This window comes from Brienomyrus brachyistius, chromosome 7 (assembly GCF_023856365.1).
Source record: "Brienomyrus brachyistius isolate T26 chromosome 7, BBRACH_0.4, whole genome shotgun sequence".
Classification (NCBI taxonomy): domain Eukaryota; kingdom Metazoa; phylum Chordata; class Actinopteri; order Osteoglossiformes; family Mormyridae; genus Brienomyrus; species Brienomyrus brachyistius.
In genome coordinates, this window is record NC_064539.1 from 5871329 (window position 1) to 5897131 (window position 25803).

General features: G+C 42.6%; 1 protein-coding gene across 1 annotated transcript in view; it reads left to right on the plus strand.

The window, feature by feature from the left end:
• Positions 1–4916: 4916 nt before the first annotated feature.
• brinp1 (bone morphogenetic protein/retinoic acid inducible neural-specific 1) overlaps positions 4917–25803 on the plus strand; it is an 85600-nt gene continuing 64713 nt past the window's right edge. Inside the window, exon 1 of the mRNA XM_049021421.1 lies at positions 4917–5356. The gene's annotated coding sequence lies outside the window, so the exon portion shown is untranslated. The remainder of the gene's footprint in view (positions 5357–25803) is intronic.

A 25803-nucleotide genomic window follows, 5' to 3' on the forward strand; every position in this document is an offset into this window, starting at 1 on the left:
CATAAAACCCAGACCTCTTAATGTTGAATGAAATATTATAATTTGTTGACTGGCACATCAGCAGCGGGGCCACTTACTGGATGGCGGCGTGTGTTTCTTGTGCTTTCTTGGGGGGGGCGTGGCATTCCAATTTCCTGGGACTCGTAAAGACGGCAATGGCCTCTCTAAGGAGTTTTACAGCAAGGAAGGAAATTTACTCAATTTTAAACGGTTTTTATCTTCTGCGTTTATAAAGCCAGTAACTTCTTAAAGAGTATTTTTGTTTTGCTACAAAAAAAATATCAGTCTATCTATCCCTCTGTCTGTCTTTCTGAAGTTATCGAATGTAATCCTTTTGTATTCACTGTGTTTTTTTTCCCCATACAACATGCTAACTCTCAGAACACCCTGATCTGTACACTACATATTTCCTCCGGAATCAGTCACTAAGCTGATTCTTTGCTAAGGAATTTTACAAAGTGTAACCACCCCCCCAATGGAAAACCTCCTTTGACAAGAGTATTGCCACGTTACTAGATTCCTAGAATGCTTTGCGACTTGGTAACATTTTCTGATTATGATTTTGCAGATGCTGTAATTCTTTGACTCTTTGTGACTGTCCACTTCTGTTTTATTATTATTTTTTTTTTGTTTCTTTCTGTTCCGGGGGGGGCATCCTCATGCAAATGCAATGACGGATGCATTTGCTGGGTGTTTGGACATCTGTCGTCCCCTTCACAACTCACTTAATGAGGTGTAACTCCACGGCAGACAAGGAGGACCCGAAATAACACGGGGGGGGGACGCTCTGAGGCCTCATTCGGGAACCTTTACAGCACAAGTCATTAGTAAGTTGTCAGCTAAGCACCACGAAACTCCTACCTTGCAGACATGCTCAGTCAACGCTTTGGGTCTGAACTCCTCTGCAAGGGTGCAAATTATCATTCGACCTGCGATTGCTCTGTTTCTTTGGGTCTCTTCCCTCCCCTTCACCGTCTGAGATGAATGCCGCACCACTGAGCGAAATAATTCGTTACAAGAAAAAAAATAAGCTACCGTATTTTATGAGCAAAGATAAAATTCTACGTTTTGACGTTGTATTCGACTGCATTATGCAGCAAAATCAATAAAGTGCATCTACAGTAAAACAATTCCAAAAAACTATACCCAAACCACGTAGAACTCCTTATTTTACTGTAAAATAATGTTCATTGAGATGAGTTGTATGATATATCTTCATCAGTTCTTTTTCACAGCATGAAGAAGGATCTCAAACTTCAAATGGCAACTTAAAATCCAAAATCGTGCCATTTTCTCTCCGCCCCTCACCAAGCAGATTGCCTCGCATGACATTCCAGATCATCCACAATCTGCAGTCTTCAGCTTCACTCCTCTGTTCGTTTCTCATACCATTTGATTCCAAGATGATTCACTCTGCACCATTGTCTGGTTTATTTAAACCGTGCGGCAAAGCCTGGCCTTTGCTCAGTGTGGGGGAAAAAAACCTCAAGACAATCATTCATTTTTTCTTTGTCTGCCTCAAGGCAAAGCAGATTCCCAACACAGTTGAGCCTCCCCTTTGTTTTCATCCCTTATACTCTCTCACATGCTACATTGTCATCCTTTCCTCCGATTTTCTCCTTTCATCTGCTACTTTAGCTTTTTTTCTTATTTTTTTTACAGCTGACTGCTATGTCTGGTCATCCCTTACTGGTACAGTCCCACAACTTTGTAACTAATACATCTTGACAGGACTTAATGCAGTGTTTCCACACAACAGAGCCACCGAGAGACGGCGTCCCCTCCAGAATCCATATTCCATCCACAGTGTCAGAAAGGTGACTTTGATGCATCCCATCGCCAAGGCTGCATGGAAACAGAGAAACTTAAAAAAAAAAATAAAAGATACTTTCAGTCATTTCAAATGTCATGTGTTTAATACATAAAATAAAGAACCACATGCAGGAAAAACTACAATGCAGTTCTGAATCCTAAAATGTTCCGATGTCAGTTTACAATTAAATTTCAGTTGCAATGACAGAATACATAAGATCGGGGGCCTTTGAGCTGTGATGTGAAGTGATTGTGACAGTTGGTTTTGGCACAACAGACTTTTTGGAAGCTTTAGACTGAAACCTTTCACCAGCTGAAAGGTAAGAGAAACGCAGCATTTATGATTCGGCTGGTTCCGCTGAAACACTGAAGCTGCTTACGGCAGCCCCATCACCGCCTGCTTATTAATCAAACGTACCCACAGTGACCTGCATGTCCACAACATGCAAACTGTACAGGCAAGCAGATGCACTCGCATACAAACAGAGGCCAAAAGATTATAACCGCAGTAATTATAAACATGTATATGTTCATAATTATTGACATAATTTTGTGCCCCTCCCGCATGTAAGTTTGATTTTACTATTATTAATGATTTTGACTTGGTCACTGCTCATCGTTAGTTGTCTAACCTCTGTGTGAAAAATATGTGCATTTGTTTTTGTCTATTCGTCAATTTATTAACAAAACAGAATATAACTATCAAATATCCCTTCGGTGATTATGACATTCTCACATTTTAATAAAACTTAAAGTTTTATGTCCTGCCTGCCTTACCCACTGCTTTCGCATTGCTCTTCTATCACCGACACCGGGGAGGGGGACAGTAGGGGTATGGCTACTGTAACGTCCAGGGGTAGATGAGCAAGTGGGAAGCAGGGAAGGATGAGGCAGGCAGGCGAAAATGCGGGATATGAGGGTTTATTCGAGGAAGACAGGGCAGACGGCGACGAACATCAATGACAAGTCTTCGGAATATGGACTCAGACGCGGACTAAATACACAGACTAATAGGAAACAGTTGGGCACGATCGGGGGAGCATACGTGGATGATCAGGGGGCGTGGCCACACGAGGACGGGACGCGCAGGTCATGACTGCTACCCTGGCAGATTCAGGGGGCCCAGCACTCTCCAGGGACCTATAAACACCTAAAATTATATGTATAATGCGGGGGGGGGGGGGGGGGGGGGGCACTCAAGGTGATATTTTCTCAGAGCCCCTAGAATATCCTGGTTCCTACACATTATTCTTATTTGACAGAATACAGAAAACTGAGATATTGGCTTAGGGGGTCATCGGCTGTAATTGCATTTGCAGAAACTCCTTCCTCTCCTACTATGAATTATCTAGTGATCTGATGGCGTGGAACAAAAAAATATTACTTATTAAAGTACAAACAATTTAGCAGAATTCGAGGGGAAAAAAAAACGGCTCGCAAATGTCCATTCTGTTTGGCAACGGCATTTTGCAGAACATGCTGAAATGTGTCAAAGCTCTATGACTGGGCCCCTATGCTGCTTTCACCCCAGTGTACAGTTTTTCTTTATTAAGCATAAGGAGCTGATTCATACTTAATTGAATTTCCACACTGCCATTAATTCAGGATAGGTCATGCCTGCTCCCAGATAATGGTCATGCTTATTTTGCTATATATCTATCTGTCACTTTTTTTTTTTTACCTATGAATCTGAGACAAAGGGTAATATATCACAAACAAGTCATATTTTGACATAATCTATATCCTCCCAGATGGGCAATCTTGCAAAGCCCTTAGATAATGATGTCAGCTGCCCAAACGAGAGACGCCGCCCATGACTGAATCCTGCACTTTCCAGATTAATACCACGTCATCACACCTGTGCTTCTGCCCATTGCTGACTTCCTCTCGTTTTTTGCCCCACACTTCCATGTCACATGTTAATTTCCATGGCAGATTTTCCAGAATAATTATATGCACTCCACACGTCTTAAAATCAGACTTACAGACTCACAAGGGGGGAATAACTTTTTCAAATGTTGTATTTAATAATAACCTCAACAAATCTCTATATAAATTTTTATATAATACTTTGGGTAATTATGTATTGTTTTATTCTTTATTTATATTACTATTATTAGTTGTAGCTGAAGCTATAATATAGACGTAGCAGTACTAGTATTTTTCCTTTTTTAAAAATGTTTTCACAGCATGCAGTCAACAATCCTGCTTGTGTCCTTCAAGCCGAGCCGGGAAGCCTTATTTTACCGGCGTACGTGCGCTCTCCTTGTCCGGTTACGCACGGCGTAAATCGCGGTGCACGTCCATTTTTCATCGCTGCGTTTCATGGATGCAGCAAAAATACTAGTAGAAACCGTGAGAAATCAAGGCTGTAAACATTACAAGGCTGTTCATAGACGTGTGTATTATTTGACCTTTACCGGCGGTCACCTTCGTGTGTGATGTCGTCAGGTCCCTGGACAGCGTCCGCCGGATAGTTTCCCCCTTTTCTATTACGTGCCCAGTATTCATCGATCACAATGTTGTTTGTTTGCATTTAAAAAAATAATTCACAGCGTTTTATACAGTGTTGCAAATTACAGAACGATGACGAAGCCGAACAGCCTTTTCCTTTAAAACTTATTTAAAGTATTAATGGGCGGCAGCACGTGTTCCTCATTTTTAATGCAAACTTGCCATTACTCGCACGTCACCAGCCTTGTGCACATCGTTTCCAGCGCAGACTGAGTTTGTAAGTTATTTTGCACAGAAATCCGGGTCATCCATGCATCCTTGTTTGCTATATTTTCCGCCTCGCTTGAGTTGAAGCTTCTCATATTAACAAACTCGGTTTATTTTCAATATAGCGAACATCCCGTCTTGGGGCGTATTTATGATTCTGATTATTTTACGGGCAGTACCTCGCTATATACCTAAGGGGTAAAGATGCTGAATCGATGTTTATCAACAAAAAAGCCCACGTCAAGATCGGCCAGTCCTTTTTCCACCCATGTCCCCCCCTCCCCAGTTTTCTTTCCCATTCACTTTATGTGGTACAGTCCCACCCCTTTACTGTCTAGCACAGCCATCCTCTATAATACTAAACTGTAATCTCAGCACCTCCCCCTAGTTTCTCTCCCCTTTTTGCGCGCTCACATCACTCGCTGTGCCTCAGTCTATCCACCGCACTCCTTCACCTGATCTTTCGCGCTTGCTTTCTTTCTCTCCACGCTCCGGATCGCGTCCAGTCTGAGCGGATATTTCATCCCCCCCATCCCCTCCTCCGGCTGGACCGCACTCCACTCCATACACTTTTTTTTCCTGGCAATCGCCGCATCTCTCTCTCTCTTTCTCCCCGCACGCCGATGCCCGTAGCCCGGCCGAAGAGAAGGACTCCTCTCCCCCGAGCATGAGAAGGACTGCCAACTCATCCGCAATCCAGCATCAGAGATCAGGCTGCCACTATGAGAGCTGGGATCATATGCTCCAGCAGCAGAAGTTTTTCGTCAACAGAATAAAACAACGGGGACTTGGGCTTCCAGTGACTGGGGAGGATCGGTTTTAGGTAAGGCTGCCTTCGTACGTGATATTCCACCGCCTAATCTGCGCTTTAAGGTATGCTATTACAATATGTTACCTCGTAGGAGCTTAAGCTTTCATTGCAAATATTTGTATTTATAAGGCAACAATAATATATGTGTTTTTCCCCATTTTAATTCATTGCAGTAACGATTAACGATTGCCATATATATGTCTCTAAGTTTATACGCAGGCTTATGCAATTGCATAAAGTGAGTTGTTAATTCGAGGCGCAAACTTTCATGGCCGGTTATTTTTCGCTTCTTTAAACGTACACGTAGACCGAGAACCTTGGGTATTTTCTTTTTCCTTTCACTAAAAAGAATGGATGAATGGAGCAGTGCTTAGTAAACGCTGCACCGGGAGAGAGGGAGTGTAGGGCAGTCGCAATCTGTTTTCAGTCCACGCAGTCTCCTTTTATTAACCACGTACCGGCACATCGTCCCTCAGCGGCAGCAAAAATTTGCTATAGAGCTGGTCGCAAAAATCTGGCTGCGGAGGAGCTATTATTCGATTCTTGTGGTTTAATACCCGGTGCCCTTCGACTTGCACATCGCAAGCCAATGGATTGTTATATAGGTTTGAAAATCTGTATATTTTATTCCCCCGTTTGAATTGGATTAAATTGTTAGTACTATATTGCAACATTTATTTTGACAAGTACCTACATCCGTGCATCTGCTAAGCTCTGGGATCGTGCTTGTTGAAGTTGCGCTCCTCTCCAAGGTGGTAATGAATCACTTACTGTTTGAAAAGAAACCGGCGCTACATTTCAAGAAAATGAATCGCCCCACATGTACACATGGGGTAATGCTCAATCAATCAGACTGATGACTACAAACTCAGTACCCGAAGCGTGGTGTATGAATTTTCGTGTACGATCACAATGCGCCTTCGCAATACGCTCCTGACATTGCCAGCATTAACTAAAGTATTCTAATATTCTTCCTTTTAAGCCTTCATTTCTTTCGTGCTTTGGCTTAACGTCTTATTTCTCAACGTATACTACACTGACCACGCAGTAAAGAAGTTTACGTGTCCCTGTGCATTAACCAGGGAACTCCGCTCACGGTGTCAGTGTTGTCATTTATATACTACTCAATGGCCGATGATTTGTGTAAGTGCGTGTGATAGATATATAGATGTTAAAGACAATGCGAAAAAGAATTGCTATCCACCAAAAACAACGCTATATCGTAGTATCCATCATTACATGATATAGAGTAACATGACAGATTGAATGTTACTAAAATACAATACTGTGATTACATATCTATAAACGTTACAATTTATTTTATTTTTAGATATATAAACCTATTCAAACAATTTAGGTAAACTAGAAGGTATGTACCTGTAGGGGGAGCTCGCGGCATTCACCGTTTCTTTTCGAATTTACAATTAACAACAAACTAATTGAATGTGTCATTAAACTATATAGAGCCATTTCAATAATGGCCACGCAAGAATTTAGTCTTATAATGTTCATTTTATTTTCTTTAATAAATTTCTTCCTTCAGTGTATATGAAATATTTGGCATTTGATGTATTAATTGCTACTGTACTATCTAGACTTAAAGATAAAAAACGAATTCACGTGGTTCTAATTTTCATGACACTAACACCTAAACCTAAAATGACACCAATGCCTCAGCTGAGGAAGGATCTCCATGTGCGTCTCAGTGAGAATGAAAGACCACCTGAACTTTACAAGAAGTGTATATGTTGCCTCATCTTGGAAATGAATGACAAAGGAATCTAGCTAAATATTTCTGGTGACCATGTACATTTTAATCACACACACACACACACACACACAAATTTAATATTCTATAACTTAATTGTTCTGTTCTTTTCAAAGCAACACGTTTACTTTAGTAATACACACACAATGCACACAATGTTGCTCTAACTTTCTGTAATTTGTATAATCAATTGGAAGGGATCACAATGCATTTATGTTGTAGTCTGTTGAAAAAGGCTTTTGACTTTCAAAACTAGCACACATCTTTACATAGATCGAAGTTGTCTATTTTTACATGTCTGTCTGTTGACAGAGTAACAGTGCAATGAATTATTGTGTTAGTGCAATATGCAAATTGTGTTTTGGGTACCAGACAGTGAATGGAGTTAATGAAGACAAGCTTTATGCATCAGTGACAAAATACCCCTAGTGTGGACCAAATCTCCACAGTAAAGTCATGCTTATTTCAGTGAAGTTTTTGAACTTATGCTCAGGCCATAATTACCATATTGTCACAAAGGATTCATACTTATTTCCAGGACATTATGCTCATAATTAAAATGTTTTCCCTTTGGTTCTGTAAAATCATGTAGAATCTTCACAGCTCCAATGATTGCTACTATTTTAGGGCCTGAACATGTCCTGTTTGGTTTGGTTAATAAGAAAATGACCCTCTGTAGTACATCAGAATTTATCAACAGCTCTTTTGTGAACATCTCTTGCATGCATTTGGGTTTATGCTGGGCCATTGAGAAGTGACTGGATTGTACATGATATCAACTACTGACCTCTACTGACTGGAGGAATGAAGCTACTACTTTCCCTTTCATATTTTTTGTCATAAAAAGAAGAAATACCTTTACCAAAATACATGTTCTCAACCTGAACACAGGCGATGTTAAGCAAAATTTTGGAGAACTGTGTTTCTTCTGTGAACATTTTGTGTTTTTTTTTTTCTTTTTTTTTTCTCCCAAGACAATAGCTTTATCAGCCTGACAAAGCCAGACAAAGAGACAGACAAATCTTTTATTTTTTTCGGTGTGGCTTTACTTGCATGTTTTGTTTTTTATTCTTTCTGAGACACAAGCTGTCGGCCAAGAGTTGTGACTGTATCCTGTTCCAAATTCAGTGACAAGATCCTAATTACATATCTGTTGTCGTCCATTGTTTTGAGCATTCTGGTAAGCACTATTCCCACATATATATCTACTTATAAAGCAAATATACATGACAGTTCTTACATTAACATTTAATATATTTCCCTGCAGATTAATATATGCATGTATCATGATTTATTTTTGTAAAAAAAAAGTTGAATGATATCTGTAAATGCAATTAAGCATTATGTAAATGCATATTTTGGAAAGACAAATTTCTGTATGTACTCTATTGCGTAGTCCTACATCTTAATATACAATAAAATCTGTATATGAAAACCTGTAGTCATCCTCCAGCGTAGAAACATACAGTAGATATTTGACAGCAGCTATAGGTGTCAAGAGAAGTGCCTGACAAAAAAATGTAATGAACCTACAGCTGGATTGAATGAGCTTTTGAAATCTGCTAAACGAGTATAGACAGTAACTGGTCATCCACAGACCTGCTCAGCTCTCAGGGGTAGTAACAAAGGCATAGATGTCAATTGTGAATCTTTAAAATATGGCTCGCCTCTCAATCTTCAGCCAGGTAACTGCAGCCTTGAGATCAAAGATGAACTAGGTTTGCACTTCCAGAATGTATCTGTTTAGTGGCTAGCGTTTTGTGCTGAATATTCATAAAAGCAAAAAAAAAAAAATCTTTTTATTTTTGGAAAAATTACCACTTGAATTCTTGATATATTTTACAAAAGCAATGTCTGGGGGGAAAAAAAAACGTCTTACCCACCTGTCGTGCAGGATATAATTATTGAAGCAATGCAAGTCAATTAAATCACTCAGTGGTACAAGAACCTAACCCCTTCTAGAGCTTGAACTAACAACCATCAGGTTACTATCATTCAAGTCTGTTTACTTAACCTGTACAACTCCTGCACAAGAGAGCTATCAATGTTGAGTGTTCTGTTATAGCTAGATTTATGGGGCGATGGTGGTGTTTCATATTTAGTTCAACAGTACTAACACACAACAGAGTTTGAGGTTTTTGAGGACTCTTACGTATGAGTCTCAACAATCAGATGCTCAGATTACCTTGGATGATTTGATACAAGTGATCAGATGTTATGCAAATAGATAAGAAAGGGAGAAAAAACACACAAAGGAAAGCAATATTTCGAGAGTTCTACCGTAGATGATTGAGCATGCTGGAATGTGGATAATTTATTGCAGTCATGTCCTGGTGCAGTTCCACTGAACAGGAGTTATGGATGCACTTGATGTGCAACACCTGCCTTACGTATCACAGAGAATTTACATTTTTTATTAGCGTGCAACATCTATCGGAATCGTATTGTTACCTTAACCACTTAAAAATAGCTAAGTACCATGTCAGATATATTTTTAATACATTTTAATACATTTTTGAAATGTATTCTTTTATTATAATCTGTTTTAGATTTAGAAAATTAAATATGATTTTATAAACTTTTCAAAGGTTTTTGAAAGATCTCAAAGAGAATCATGGTATACCCAGTCTGTAGATATATAAATATCTTCATTAATTCAAAATTTTGTGTTTTTACATTCATTCCCATTGAATTATACAAAATATGCCCATTCAAAATAAGTTATACAAATGTAACTGAAAAAATACAGTTTTTGGCATGTAGTGCTACAACTAGGACAAGAGTCATTTTATTTACACATGTATCAAGTTTTTGATAGCGGTTTTATGACTATTTTTGATATATTTAACATAAAAAATAACATGTTAGAGGCGACAGATGCAAAAATGCAGCAGGTATGATTCTGGTGGGAACAAAATTTTGTCTAAAAATTAATTCCTGTTCAAACTGCCAAAAACTCAGGGGTGTCTGTTGCACTATAGTTGTGTCACTGATATGCTGACATAGTCCTGCTGATTGGCGATGCTTGTGAACCTCCAGTAGCGGTGGGATGGTGAGCCTGAACAGCCCTTTCAGTGTCTCGTACAATTAACGAATGAAACATTCAAATTGAGCAATAGGGTAACGTGAAGTGGACGTCTCTGGATGCGAGCTACTTTCGTGTAGGTGAGCCTGAACACGGGGGACGGGACTCGGAGAGTGGGGCCCCCCCATGTGGATAATACAGCAGGCCTGCCAGCTGGGTTGCCCTCGCACCAGTCCAAGGAGACTGTTGAGATCATTAATAAACAATAGCAACCTGATGGGGGAGGGGACCCTGCCAGCTGGCATTTCTCCGCCACTGTCACAACCCTCCCTAGCGGAGTGGGTGCCAAAATTTGCAAAATTAAACCAACGAAAAGGAATTCCGCTTAAGTCACTCATTTCTCGAGAGTGAGCGAATCGTCCCACCCCGGTGGGAAGCTGTAGTGGAAAAACAATGACGCTCTGCCCTTATACACGACTCTCCCTGCCCCCCCCCCCCCCCCCCCCACCCCTCGGCTGTGTTTTCTTTAGCATGACTGACTTAACTTGCCCTTCGCGTCACCTCATCACTTAAGTGGGATGGATTGACAAAGGCCCCATTTCCAAATGGGCGCCTCCGTCCTTCCGTGATCCGTATGTTGTGGGAGAGTGCCAGGTAGTGAATCATACCCATGCGTCCAGTTCAAGCATTTACCTCCCATCGTCCTGTCCGCTCTGTAGCCATCCGCTCATATGGCAAGCCTTGGGTGTCCTCATTGAGCCTGTTCCTAATGGAAACCTGTGCCAGCTAAGTGCCAACAGGCCATCGCTGTATCGTTGATCATGACGATCCCGCATGACTGTGCTTTGGTAGCAGCCTTCTCAGCGTTTGCAAATATGACATCCGTAAAGGTAGCTTCTTAAACGATATACCGCTTTACCGCCACCAAAACACCCGTGTGTCTCTTACAGCTACGATTGATCCGTGAATATTTAATCCAGGAACTTAATTTGATGCTTTGAAGAAATCATTTCTCTGCTAATAAGAAACCACTGGTACGTATTTAAAGGATTCAGAAGTCCGTGGGGCAGAATCCTACTGGCACATAGCTAACTCAAAACTGAGACTAGTAGGCGGCACTCAGATACAGGTTCTGCGCTATTTCAGCCTGGTTTTAATTGTTGGAAACTCTCCGGTCCTTATCGGGGATCCATGTAATGAATTTAACCTTTTAGGGAAATAAAGAAAGGGAAACGATCCTGACCTAATTCATTATATTACACGGTACTCACAAGCACACGGCACTGAGAAAAGGAAACAGTGAAAGTGAGCATTATAAAGGCCTCTCACACATTAATCCCATGATCCCGCAAAAGCTTTTCACACATTTCTAAAGGGAGCACCGTCACGTGACCAGCTTCCTCTGCTATGTATTATAGCAGATACATGTCTCAATCTACCTTGAGCTCACTAAGCTTTATCTCGTCATTGTTTGTGCCGTGTTCGGTTCTCGTAGGCGGAGTGCAACCTCTGTGTCTCCATTCAGGTGGTCTCGCCTAAGATCGTGCGCATAATTGAATAATCAGTGGGGATTCATCCGAGATCCACCCATCCATTCATCCTTTCAAAGTCAGTTTTCCATTCAAGCCTGCGATCATCTGGAACCTGTAGCATAAGCACTAATGTGGGCTGAACACCCAACAGGACGTCAAACAAAAATGCCCATTTTCCTGTTTGAGCAAAACATCTTTCTTACTCGTTTATGTATAATTACAAAATATAGATAATATGGGACTCGCAACAAAGCAAGGGGATTCCTCACCACCGAAAGGAGCTTACAGTGGCGGTGTCGTTATTTGGCTCTACGGCAAGCCAAGGCTGGAGCACTGAAACGCTGGAGCTTTCTGGCCACATGGCATGACGGTTCCATCCAGAATCTTCTCCAATGGTTACCATGCCACCCAAAAGATTGTGTAACCAGTCCCGGGGGGAGACGGTCCATCTGTCACATGCAGCGCATCCCGTTACACTGATGCCTATCGTTGATGGACGGGACAGTCGCAGAGGCTCGGGTCGTGCATTTGCCACGAGACTCGAATAACACGCTGCGCCCGACCTTTCCCCAGACGGAACCGAGTACGGTTTTCGCACCAGCTGAAATTTACGACGAGAGGCCGTCCACCAACTGCTCAGGTTGCCTGTACAAGAAGTCCTGTGAGAGATTCCAAAGGGTGATATCATTCTTTACGACCCACAGATGTCCGCCAAGAGGCCTATTATGCTACTGTCCCATTGAAACCGCACTAGTCCGTTCACCCGGCATCTGCTTTTGGCAAATTCATTGAGCCGTATATTATATATACCATCATGTTGTAAACCATCTGCATATACACTCGCTATCATTTTCCCGTTAAAGTATGCACCGAATCTTGAACAAGGTCCAGATTCTACGCTCCTTGGCACGTGTGGCTGTCGGGTCATCGCAGAAATACGTTGCACTTGCTCACACCGAACGCGCCATTGATTCCATGAAAACGAAGTGGACGGCTATAAATTGCGACCCGTACTCTGGAGAGCTGACATTTGATTAAAAAGTGTAGCTCACTGACCCCCTGTTATTGAAAGTGTTACAAACCTGAATATTGAATCGACTATGTTCTGTGACATTTTTATGAGTTAATGTTAATTTCCTTGTAAAGGTTAATTGTAAAAAAATGATATTAATGATTTAGTATCTGAACTTTCCGAATGTATATTTTGTTTAAAAATGTGTGTGTGATTCCAGCACTGACTGCATATTTTGGATTTTAAAATTCAACTGCAGGCTCTGTAGTCACATTGAGAATTTTTAATCAGTTAATCAGGCGGCCAGATAATCATTTTCATCTCATTTGTTTGTTGACCCAAGTGTCTGTATGCTTTGAGCGTTCCCGATATTTTAGCATTGGATTATGCTTTTGTTTTCGATCCTGTTGCTGGTTTACCTGGTTTTTGGTTCCGTAAATCCATTTAGGTGCCGTACCGTAATTGTTTTCGTCCTTAGTCAATAGTAACTGCTATATACAGTAGGGCATAAACATTTCCTTGCTTTTGCATGGTCCCACCAGGCTGAACTAGAATTTTTCTATTTTGCCAGTAATTAACATTACTTATTTTCTACCTGTCCCTCTGTTGCTAAACACACAGATATTCTTTCATCTTGTTGTGACTCAGCTGTGTAATGGGGAAACGTCTTTTAAAGCTGTTTCAGTCCCCTCAGGACATTAGGGATGATAGAGCAAAGGAGGACTGCGGGTCTAAGGTGACCCCGTCGCCAAACTGTGTCGCGCTGTCGAGGATTAATGCCACCCAATCAGTACTGGGTGATAGGCAGCTACATTTTTCACTAAAGCGTCGCGCTAGAGAAATGTCTCGAAATCCTGCTCCCTCTGAAAGCTCATCTTTGCTTTGATATGAGAGGGCTCGGAATAGTACCCCTCAGAGGAAAGCATGACATTCAAATATACGATATTTAGGTCAAAATGGTAATCACTTGAACTGCTCCATAAGGATTTGCTGTAACAGTAGAAGAAGAAAGTCCAATACTAGCTAAGTATGAAATGATGCAATAATCACGCTAAATAATGTTGCGTAGTTTATTCAGATTCCAGGGCATGGACAGACGTTAATCAATATATTAAATGCAACTTTGATGTTTTTCTGTAATGCTTTATGTGACGTACAGCTGTGTCACTAATGTTAGCTTATTTGAAACTAAATTTTTGTTTCTGTTTCTAAGCCTCAGAAGACACTTTTACAGACCATTTTGATTTCTGTTTTTTATCGATCCTTTACCTGATTCTTTTTATAAGGGGCGTTTGTGGTTGTTTTTACAACCACCTACAAATTTACACATAGCCCTGTGTCATACTGCACGGTGTAATTTTGGTGTAAGAGTGTGACCTAAAACTCCTTCATTTTTTTAATTATCTGGGGGGGCGGCGGATGCTATTTTGTGACTCTACCAGGAGGCATAGTGGTTCTGGTATGCGACTGTAAGCTTCTGGTTAGTGAGGACCTAGGTGTAGCTGTTTGATAAGGCTTTCTCTTAATTCCAATTAAATGATACCATGTTCACTTAATTCTAATTAATGGGAATGTATAATCACATTTCTCTTAAAGAAAAAATCTATAAATCAGCCCATCCTGCTCAATAGCAGTTAAGACAGAGAATTATTCACCAAAATAACGGTAGTTACAAGCAGAAGGTCTGACCGGAAATGGCATCATGTAAACCGACTACGTTTTTTTTAGTCTGCGTAATGTTAATTTATCTGCAAACATGTTTTTCGTCCATTTCCGATAACCAGATAAACTCTGAGCTCCATAAATCAGGAGTGAAATTGATGTTGGTGAAGTTACTTCATAAGATCTCGTAAATGTCATATAATGTCTGCAGTGGGACATCAGAAAAGTCACACTGACTTGGGAGAATGTAGTGAGCTTCTGAAATATGCACTAATACTGGCAAGACAAATTCCTAGTACATGCAGGTGTACCAATGCAATCATTTCCATTATGCCAGTAGTCTTTAGCTCTATTGTTGCTAACTTTGAACCATCATCAACCAATATTGACACATTGGACTGATGCTGATGTGTGAAAAATGTTTACTAATGGGTGAAACTTTTCATTTTTTATTTTGCATTTTTTAGGCTACAGTAGTACCTAGTCTGAGCCCTTGTGTCATTTGTCGCTCTCCCCTTACTCCTCGCAAACTGGGTAACGTGTCATGTTCTGTTATTTGGCTGTCAAACGAGATCCAGCTTCTAGGACCAGCAACTGCCTGGTCATTACTGCCAATCCAGTGAATGTGAAATATGTTCACAGGACTTCATTTTACATATAAGAGTCGATCACCTGACCCGCTAGGTCTGGGTGTTGATTTGCCATGGAGCGAGACTGGCTGGTTTTAAACACAACCCCCAAGACCAAGCTCATAGCTACATAGCAAATCAATAGGCCTGAAAGCCATCCCCCCCCCCCCCCAAAAAAAAAAATACAATAAAATTATCGTTACTGATTGAGAATGTGGCCTGCAAGTAAAATATGGATTTTGAAGCCTCCTGTCAACAGAATTCTATGGAGGGGGGCAAGCCCTCTATCTGGGGAAAAGGTTCTGTTAGCTGGATCCCCCACCCCCGACAATTTATTTCTGGCTGCAGCCTGTCCAGAACATGGCATTCGATTCTAGAACATAGACTGACATCAGTCGGGACAGGAAATACAGTGTGTATTTACAATCAATATGAGCAGATGAGAATGGAGCAAGCCACTTCACCGTCGCTGGCTGATTTCTCTACTCAGCCATAATGGAAATGCTGGGAAATCAGGATGGGGAATCCAGACAGACATCATTTAAAAAGGCATGAGACTGTCCAGCAGCTTATAATCAGAAGAAGAGGCCTCTTGGCCCATGGGACTGCACTATAAACTGCCTCCCTCACTTGCCAATTTGCTGATGCCTTTCAAGTAACAAACTAGTGACAGCTAATTAAAGGTACGTTCAATTTATGATATTTTTACAATCAAGACCTGTGCCTGTTGATCATCCCCCCCCAACTGTGATCACATGGATGAACAGCTTTTTAGAACCATATTGCTTCACTGGGGAGGCTCAGTAGGTAGCTCTGCCACATCATACCTCCACGTTTGTGGGTTCAAATCCCACTCCTGGTCCTATCTGTGCGGAGTTCAGAATGGAATGGAACACTTTTATTGTTGTACAGCGAGTGAGTATAATGAAATTAAATGTTCATGTATACCATAATGTCACTCCAATGAGACTCACAGGTGAGAGCAATGCTTGGGGTCAGAGCACAAGGTCAGCCATTTTTTTTTTTCTAGAGCTGTTTTTTTTTAGTTAAGGGCCTTGATATATATACCCCAACAGAGCTATGACTACTGGCCAGGGGATTCAAACCAAGGACCTTCTGGACCCAGGCTCCTATCCTACAGAGTTACACAATGTCACGTCCCTTAGTTTGCATAGTTCTCCATCTGGTTTCTCTAGATTCCACTCGGAAAAAATATATGAAGAGAAAATAAAAAAACAAGCAGTGATGAATTCTGTATCTTAAAATGTCCATGGTTCTGCTTCAGGAGATTTTGTAATCTCTGCTTTTAATTACTGTCTGAATGCATTGCAGATGGATGGGCAATTTTCCTTCCCCTGCTGTGGTTCCATTATGCAGTGCCGGGAACAGAGGAGAACTGATGTCGAAAACATTGAGGATGAAAAGCCCCCCGACCGACCTTAGCGTCCTCCCCCTGTCGCCCGGCCTGCGCCTCCGTGATCCCTCACACAGGGCGGACGCTACTCCCGTTGCGAGTTCTCAGTCGAAAATGTTCCAGAAAGAGCGGCGGGCGAGCTGCCGGTTGCTTGTGTGACAGACACGTTTTAAATTTCCGATAAAGAGCAGCGGAGATTCCGACGTCACTTTTTAAAATCGGAATGCATTTAAAAGAAGAAACGGCGGTTCAAAGTAGTCGTCCATTAAGCGTCTGCTCGCTAAAAGGGGTATTTAAAATTCCATTCATCTATCCATTTTCTATACCACTTATCCAGTGCAGCGTTGCTGTCTATTTAAAAGTCCTTGAGCTTAAATCGGTTAGGAATATATGAACACCATGATTTGTGGAGTACAGTAATAACAGTGTACCAGACACGTAGCATAGAAAAATTATGGGTGTGAATCCCCACCCCCCCAAAAAAAAAAAAAAAAAACTTGCCCCGTGATTCATATTCTAGCCTTTTTCTGTTTCATGGTGGGGGAAAAAAACTGACCAAGCATGAGCGATACCACCTCTCCTGTCTCCCCGTCATTAATCTTCCAGAAAATGTAATTCCCCCACATTTTCATTTTTATATGTATGTATGCACTTTTCTGGTACATAGTAATAATGATAGGCTTCCAGAGCCACACTGTGTAAAATCAACATGCCCTGTCACTCACCGGGTGGTTTAATCCACTGGGAAGTGGTTTAAACCATTGGGTGATTGACAGCGTGCGATAATCCCAGCCTCGGTGTGTTTCGGAGCTACGCTTTGCCAATGAATTCATGACATCCATCATATAGCGTCAGGGATGTGGGAGGACATGCATGCTCGAGCAGATTTAGGGTGCCGTGCACTTCATAGGGGTCCCAGAATCTTTCGGTGGGGACTCCTCGCTCACTTGCTGAGGCCCAATGGGGGTGGGGGGGGCAGAATTTCTAACTACGCTCCTGTGTAATTTTATATCGCGTGATACTACAAAGATACAGGCTGCATGATCATTCTTTGTAGATTTTTCCTCTTTCCCTATGTGTAACTTACTGATCTCACTGTGTTAACTTTGGGGACATTTTGACCACAGTTCCATTTCTCTAATGATCGTCATTGGCCTCCTACGTCATTGTTTTATGTTAATCTTTAAAATAAATGGATTACAACTGTCAGGTATAGATACCAACTAATTAAATAGCATTATGTTGGAAGCACATAAAAACAAATGACTTCTCTTGTTTTCTATGCCCAAGTGATGTGTTGTTGCCCTTTTGGGGGGTAAAAAAGGTTAAAAACATCGGCTGTCAAAGATTTGTATATTCATCTTCAGAAGCTCTGTGGAGGGCATCCCCTGTAGGGTAAATTTGCATCGGACTCTAAGGGCAAATGATGATGTAATACTGTATATTAGGGAAGACCTTTACTCGGGTTCCTCATCTTTGGTGGACTGGGGTGGCAATAGGCTTAAGAACCTGGGCTTCAACATTACTGGCCCAAGTATTAAGTTTTTTTTCCCCGTGCATTTACCAGCGTCTTTTCCAAGAGTCGTTCATTGTCCAAACGCAGCTTTTGATTTACAGACGTATTATTCTGCATCTGCTAAATAATAAAAGTCTGCACTCTATGTTCCTCCTGCTCTAGAGTCTTTTTAGGAGCCCTTGAAGATTCGTGAACCCTGACATAAACAACAAAGCCCTTAGTTTTAGACGTCTTGCCAAAATGTTCAGACGGGTCTGGGAATTTCCAGAGAACTGCTATACAAATGAAGTGAAGCGAATTTGGTTTCGCTGATCGGCATGAAACGCCTTCGCACCACCTTGCATCAGATGCTCACTGCAGCCACACCACCGACTACATTTCTCTGAGTTCGTGGACAGTCTTTACACAGTTCCATGATGCGAGGTAATTTGTCTGAATCTAAAAGTCCCTCATGCCCCTGCAGTCCCTCCACGCTTCCGTTTTACCCCCATCTCCACCTCCTCCAAGATCTCCACTGGTCCATGAAAGCTGAGGGACCCTGGAGGACCAGGTTCTGTCTGTCCAGTGGGAGAGGCATCACACATACCCCCATTTTCCCGGTAAGAAGGTTTGTGGTAGATTTGTCATGTATGTCAATCTGTTCAGGAAGCAGATCTTTACTGAATTGTACAGCAGTACACACAGACGTAAACAAAGACCTCTCTAAGGTACTTAACCCCTACAAAGAGGAAAAACTCCCCTGTAAGATGGCAAAACACCTTAATTCACGCATCACGTTGGTGTAGTGTCAACTGACTCTGGCGACGATCTTGACCCATTGATGACACGTCCTTGTGTGCGGACCTCTCAGAAACATCCGGAAGCATGTGTGAGAACCCGCCGCGTGTCCTGCTCTGCGGCATTTCATCCTCGCCGTTTTTCTGCCGGCACTGAGAGCAAGTCTGGAAATCTGGTCGGTGAATAATTTAAGAGGAACCGACTTCCCCTTTCGGGAAACGTTAAACAAGGATTTGTTTAGTGTTTGTTGCCATGGATAAAGAGCATCTTAGCTAAACTCTACGTGTTATGAATTTTACATGAGCATTTTTATATAACTCTTTGTTATTTGGGGAGTATGGCGTACCTTGTAGTACTTTGTAAATGGATATTTCCTCCCCTTGGTCTGCGTTTTGAAGGATATAAAAAGATGATTGAGCTCCGGGGAGGGCTGAGTTCTGGAGCAAACATTTTAAAGGCAAGGGGTCAGGATGAGTCTATTTTAAGACATTTTTTTAAGATCAGGGGCATTAAACACCAATGCCAACACCCACATCAAACATATCACCCTCCACCATTACCACTCCACCAATATGTTTTTTTCGCCTTGAGTTTTTAAGCAGTGCTTTTTTTCATCCTGCTATTTTCTACTGGGAAGTGTCCCAAATGGCCGGCGCACATTGCCGAGATGTGCCCTACACTCAGCTGGGCCACACTCGCATGGCAGTGGTCGTCCCGCGCACAGTAGGACAGCGTGCCGCCAGGCTTTCGTCTGCTGCCAGTATAGGAACACGGAGTTTTGTACGGAAGCGATGTGCAGAAATGATCAAATCTCAGTACGACTGACACCTGAGACATATTTTTCGATATAATTGTGTGACTGGGGAACACTGAGCCTAGACACCTCATCTCCCTACTGCATCATATTGGCAAATTAACTGAAGAGTGTGGGGTTAATTCATCACTGGGGTATTCCGTCGTGCTTCTCTTTTTTTCCCTCTTACTGCATGGCTCCTGTCCGAGCAATAAATGGCGGAGTTTCATGTAGACCTATATTTTTTCTGTTAGACTTAAACTCATTTAAATCCCCTCAACAGGTCTTATCGTCATCTGTCATGGAAATAAGGAGACCTTTAACATCCGTGTTGTGTGATTTCACTGGCACCGGCAGTTTCTGTGGGCGTGTCCAGATGTTTAATCATAGCCAGCTATTAAAATAACTAAGCGTGTTGACATAAAGTTAGGACGAGCACCTTTGATGTTGCTGCCAAATGGTCATATTTTTGGGAGACTGCGTTCTTCAGTCCATTATCAGTCTTTGACTTCATCAAAGGATAAACATATCAGTAGTTTACTTTCTTCTGTTTTAATTGCCACTGTCTGTTGCCTTCTGCTCAGTACTGAATCCAAACTTGATAATTCTCCCAAATTGTTATTTATTTTTGTCCCTGTTTGAGAGCTTGTAATGGTAATCGTTGCCAGGAGGGCCCTTCACACTAGGGTAATCTCTGCACTGAAATGAATCCAGGTCTACCAAATAAGCAGCACCGTTGAATCTGGCTGTATAGAAGAATGAAACCAGAATTTGAGATGACTGAGCACATTTTAGCTGGATGAGCAGTAGTGCTGTTGTCAACGAAACACACCCAAGAAAATACATAATAAATGCTTAAGGTAGCCTGATCCTTTTATTTGCACGTATTCGTGAGGAATTTCACACCTATTTAAGCGGAGCGCTGATCATATCCTCAATCCCGTGAAAGTTTTATGGTATATTCATAGCAGAGGACAAACGAGGGATTTCTGATACATCAAGGTTTTATAAAATACCGACAAAACTTTTTTTTTTTTCCTCCCTGTAGCCTCCAGGTTTTTACAGAGCGGGTAGAAGAAGCGTGTTAATGACATGCGGGCGCTGACTGGCATGTGTCGACAGGATGGGTGCCGTCGATTGATGTTCCATGATGTGCCGTGTCACGTGTAATCTGTCAGGGATGTGCACGCCTCGTCAGACGTACTGAGGGGGTACGGGGGAAGGAGTCGGGCTGCCGCCCCATGTTTATCGGCCAGAAACTGAAAATTGAATGTGAGCAATTTCTACCATCTGCTTTTTTTGTCCCTAGTGGCCTCATTGGCACCCCCCGTCTTCTGCTCTCATCTTATGACTCCTGCCGTTTCATGAATTCTGCTTCATTAGGAGCCGTAAAGAGGGCTTGTAATGAAGATTACTTAGTTTGGTAGTTAGTGTTAGATGAATAGTCTAAGTAGGTAGATGTTTGTATGTTAAGTAGGCTTAGTAGTAGCTATGTGCATATAAAAAGCAACATGAACACGCTCCTGTCCACTAACTGATGTTCACAATTGTGTAGCAACTGGGGACAGATGTGTAAATTCGAGTACAAGCACAAAACTGCGAAAAATTAGGTCACAAAGTTTCGACTCGCTGATGCAGTCGAGCAGTGGGGGAAAAACAACCCCCCTCCCCCCAAAAAAAAACATTCAAAACAATAAGCAAATCCTCTGCAATGCGATGGAGAGGCACTATAGCATGAGAAGCCATAGGTCCCGTCCCTGGAGAGAACTGCAGATGTTCTCTGCCCCCTGCTGGGAGGCGCAGGAATCAGCGCTGACTGCAAGTATTCGCATCCCTGGAAACATCAAATACATGCTAGCCTTGCAGTGGGGGTTGTTAGAAAAGGCACTCGCTTGCAAATCTGCAATTTATTTTTAAATGTATTTATATGGCGTAGATTGTGATGCGCCCTGTCCTCCACAGTCAGCTCTTGCAGTGAGATCGTCACTGGCCGTCCTTCCATTACCGCGTGAAGTTCTTGGCAAAATGCCTCAATTTCCAGCTGAATCTGTGAAGCTATACCGCAGACGGACCATTTTACTGCGATAATGCCAGTGTGCCGTCCCACCTGAAGCCCAGGGATTTTTTTTTTGTCCATCTGACAGGAGGCCTAAAATCAATTTTTACGGATTCACGCAATTACAGGGACTCCATCTGAGCAGAGGGTAGGCCTATCCATCAAAACAATTTGACAGGTAATTAAAGGAATTATCAACAACCTCTGGTCAAAACACTCCTTCGATGTGCCTCCGCTTCAAATAGCGCCTCCATCTGCCAAGGTCACAGCACTGATAGCTGCCCCCCCCCCTCCCATTATCACCACCCACCTTCCACTAGCCATGTACAGTACTCTCATTTTATCTCTCCAGTTAGGGTTTTTAATATATCGTCCGTCAGTGAGGTCTTTATGTCCGCTGGGCTAGAAAAAAATCGTAGGGATAACGTGAATCGCCACTTACATGTGTGAGGGCATGGGAATTTATCCAGATGCAATGTCATCTGCCTCTCCCACGTCAACTCTAAGCTGCTTTGACGGATGGGATTAATTTGCCCAGCAATGGGAATAAGCGTGGATCTGAATTTTTTTTTTATTACGCCCTTACAGTACATCATAGGACAGCCGCCCCACTGGGGCATTGCTTTCTTCTTCCTCATGTAGGACGTGCAGGATTCTTTGTCCACCGCTCAGAAATCTCATTTCCACGAAGTCCGTGTGCTGATGCGTCACGGCGGCGAAGCCTATCCATGCCAGCCTGTTGCGCCGCCCGACGTCGCAGGACGGTCCTGACCGATCGGACGCATGTGGAGGCTGCAGTAGTCCGACATCTCACAAATACATGCTGCTTATTAGTTGCATGTACTAAACAGGGTTGTTACATCACAGTAGGTCATACTGCGAGCACGTGCCCTTGCATGACAACCGCCTGAGCTTCGTCCACATGAACGGCTATGTAGAGCACGAATCAAGACCTTCAAAGTTAGTACCCAGCAAACTGTTTGCTGTCTAACCAATGAAAGAGCACTGCGTGCACCTGTTCCATTTAAGATGTAGAAATGAGCGTGATACATAGATCAGCAAAGGGAAATAAACGAAATTTTCTCACTGGCTTGCAAGATACCTCAAGCAGCTACAGTCATTCTACTCGTTTGACAATTCTCAGAAATCCGAGAACGTGTCAACGATTTATTCGGTCAATCAGATTTTATTTTCCGTAACAGGGACTCGAAAGAGAACCTGCTGAAAAGTAATTTCTGGTGGATTTTTCCACAGGGTATCTAACCACAGAAAGGAACAGTGTGTAAAAAGCTGAAAAAGAATTCCCTGACCCACTGAACGCCGGTGATTCTGCTGGAAATGAAAAAATGCCGATCAAGTCTGATGTTTCACACGCAGTTACAAATAATAAACGGAATCTGAGCATTATGGGCTGCAAATTTTAGATATTTAATTTTAACAGTGTACAGAGCTTTGATGTTTCAGATACTATGCAGAATACTTTATACATCAAAGACTTTTTTTTTTTTTTTAGATTTAGCTAATTGTTTCTAAACAATTAAAGATTTGCAGTCCGGCACCTGAGTTAGTGACACATTATTCACACGTTTTCCAGGTAAAACATGCAGAACGCTAAACACTAAACTCAGGCAATGATTGTGTTGCCCCAAGCTGCACAGCGCGGCTTTTAAGGCAGTGATTATTTTAAGGGGGATGAGTCGCTGTTGAAGAAATACAAGGTACGAGGCTATTTGTCTGCCTGGCTGAGTATCTATGCCTTTGGCAACTTGTAATTTGACTCGGTTGGGTCGGGGCAGCTTGACACAGCAATGTTTTGCGATGGACGGCACTCATTGGTGCTCCTCCAAGCTTGATATCATGAGTCAAACTGCCTTTTTTTTTTTTTTTTTTTTATAAAACTTCAGGCCTATTACCTCCCAGGCTGGTGCTTAACCCATATTAACTGCTATTTTAAAATTGCATCACTCTCAACGCATTTCCTGAAATGGCCGAGTGGACTCCATCCGGACCTCCTCTGCAACGCATCTTTTCCTGCGACAGCTGTCCCGCATCACATTTCGCCCGGCATGCAGCCATTGATCGTCCGCTGATACAGACCAAAAGACGATAAATCCCCGCCTAGCTAAATTGGAACAATAACTCAGACCATTAGTGAATTAGTTTGTTTTTAAAGTCTGCCATTGATTTAGGAGGCTGCTGATTGGGCCGGGTCTGATCCAGGCATTTAATTATCGAGCCTCCGTGCTGTGGCTTCTGAAGGTCAGGCTTTCTTGATTTTTTTTTTTAGGGGTACAAAAGTGACAGACCTCCAGTGCCCAAAGGCGGCCACCGGGGAGTTTGAAGATCTTACGAATTCAGCCGTAGAGGTGGCAGGACATGATTTGCTACCTCCCTCTCTTCCCCCCCCCTCTGCCCCCCTCTAGCACTCCTGCCAGCCCTTGCTGACAGCCCCAGCTGCGATTGCTGGCAAATATCAGGAATCAGTGTGAACCCCCCAGCGGGTGACGAAAGGTAATCCTGAGAGGGCCCTGACTTCTCCCTCCGACTGACACAGGGCTGAGGCTGACATCAGTCCCAGAAAGGGAACAATGGGGGAAAAAAACGGTCTGAAGATCACAGGAGAATGGAAGATGCCAAGGGGCAGGGATCTACAGCACTTGTCCCCACCTGACGCAGCAGTAAACATTCATCCATACATCCATCTTCCATAATTGCCTATTCAGTGCATGGTCACAGCGAGCTTTGCAGCCTATTCCAGGGAGCACAGGGTACAAGGCAGCGAACACCCGGAATGGGATGGCAGTCCACTGCAGGGAACAGATCCGCATACGCATTCGCACACAACTCAGAGATGCCGATTTAACTCGCTGCATATTGCTGGACTGCTGGAGGAAACTACAGGAAACCTGCATAGACATGGGGAAAATGTGCAAACTCCTCGCACCCGACGCTGAGGGCAGAGTTCAGATCTCTGACCCCGGGAGGCCTGAGGCTCCAGTGTTTCTCAGCCAAATAAAACTATCCATAACTTCAGAAATTGGGAAGGTTAGCACTGTTGCCCCAAACCACTGGAACCAGGGTTTGAGTCTCCGCCCTGGCTTCGTGTGTGCGGGTTTCCTCTGGGTACTCCTGTTTCCCCCCACGGTTCAAAAACAGGATGAGGCTAATTGAGTTACCAAATTGCCTATAGGTGTGCTTGTGTGAGTGACTGGTGTTAATGCGCCCTGTGATGGGTTCGCATCCCATATTGGGTTGTTCCCTGCCTTGTTCCCATAGGCTCCACACCCTGAATAGAATAAGTGGTTACAAAACATGAATGGACAGATGGATGTTTAAGGTTTTTTAAAGGCCAAGCATTGCTCACTTTCATATATTTAGTATATAGTGTATTTATATGCTTTGTCTAATTTCCAGTTGTCAGAAGCAGTTGCATAGAAGTACGCAGTAATTGCCATGACGCTGTCAGTTCAAAGGTCATGTGACTTATCACTGCTTGTTATCTCATGTTCAAATACACAGATCTATCTTCCTAGATAGGAAGGGCTATTTTTATCTTCCATCATAATTTTACATCACATCAATGCATCATTAGTAGGATCAGCATTCGAATACAGGAACAGCTCTTTTATGAACGAATGAGGGTGACATGAAAAGAGTTTGTGTTTTCTTGCACAAAACCAGCTCGAGGGAATCAAAGGGAGCAATGAGGCGGCGATGAAAATGCAATGCCCTAAAAATAAAAATCTGCCACAGTGAATGTATAATTATGTCTTAGGGCATTGTCACAGTACAGAATCTGCAGATGCTGGTGCATCGATGGCATTTTTGTGCCGGACGGCCTTATGAGGAGCATCCAGGGAGAAAGTCCCAAGTTGTGCTCTTTGGTTTGGAAAGTCCTCCGTCGAATGGCAATCTGTCTACAGGCATCCCATTGCCTTTGGCTGAGATGAGTTTGGGATGTTTGTGACCCAGGAAACTGTCGAGAGCAAGCCGCTGGTGGCTATCTACTGCCATATAAATACAATGGAAAAAGGCAAGTCTTAGCAAAAATATTACAATAAGTAGATCTGTAGTATCTGGAGCAATGGGATTTAACGTCTGAGTTAGGCTGTTTCCTGGGGTACATATGTGAAGGTGAGCTACTGGGTGCTAGCACGGCCAGTGCCACGCCAGCGAATAACCTCAGCTTTTCATTTTAATTACATTTTTATCTTCCTGGGTAATAACACAGGGGTTTCCAGAAACAATACAGCATTATCAGCGGCGGCAATGGGA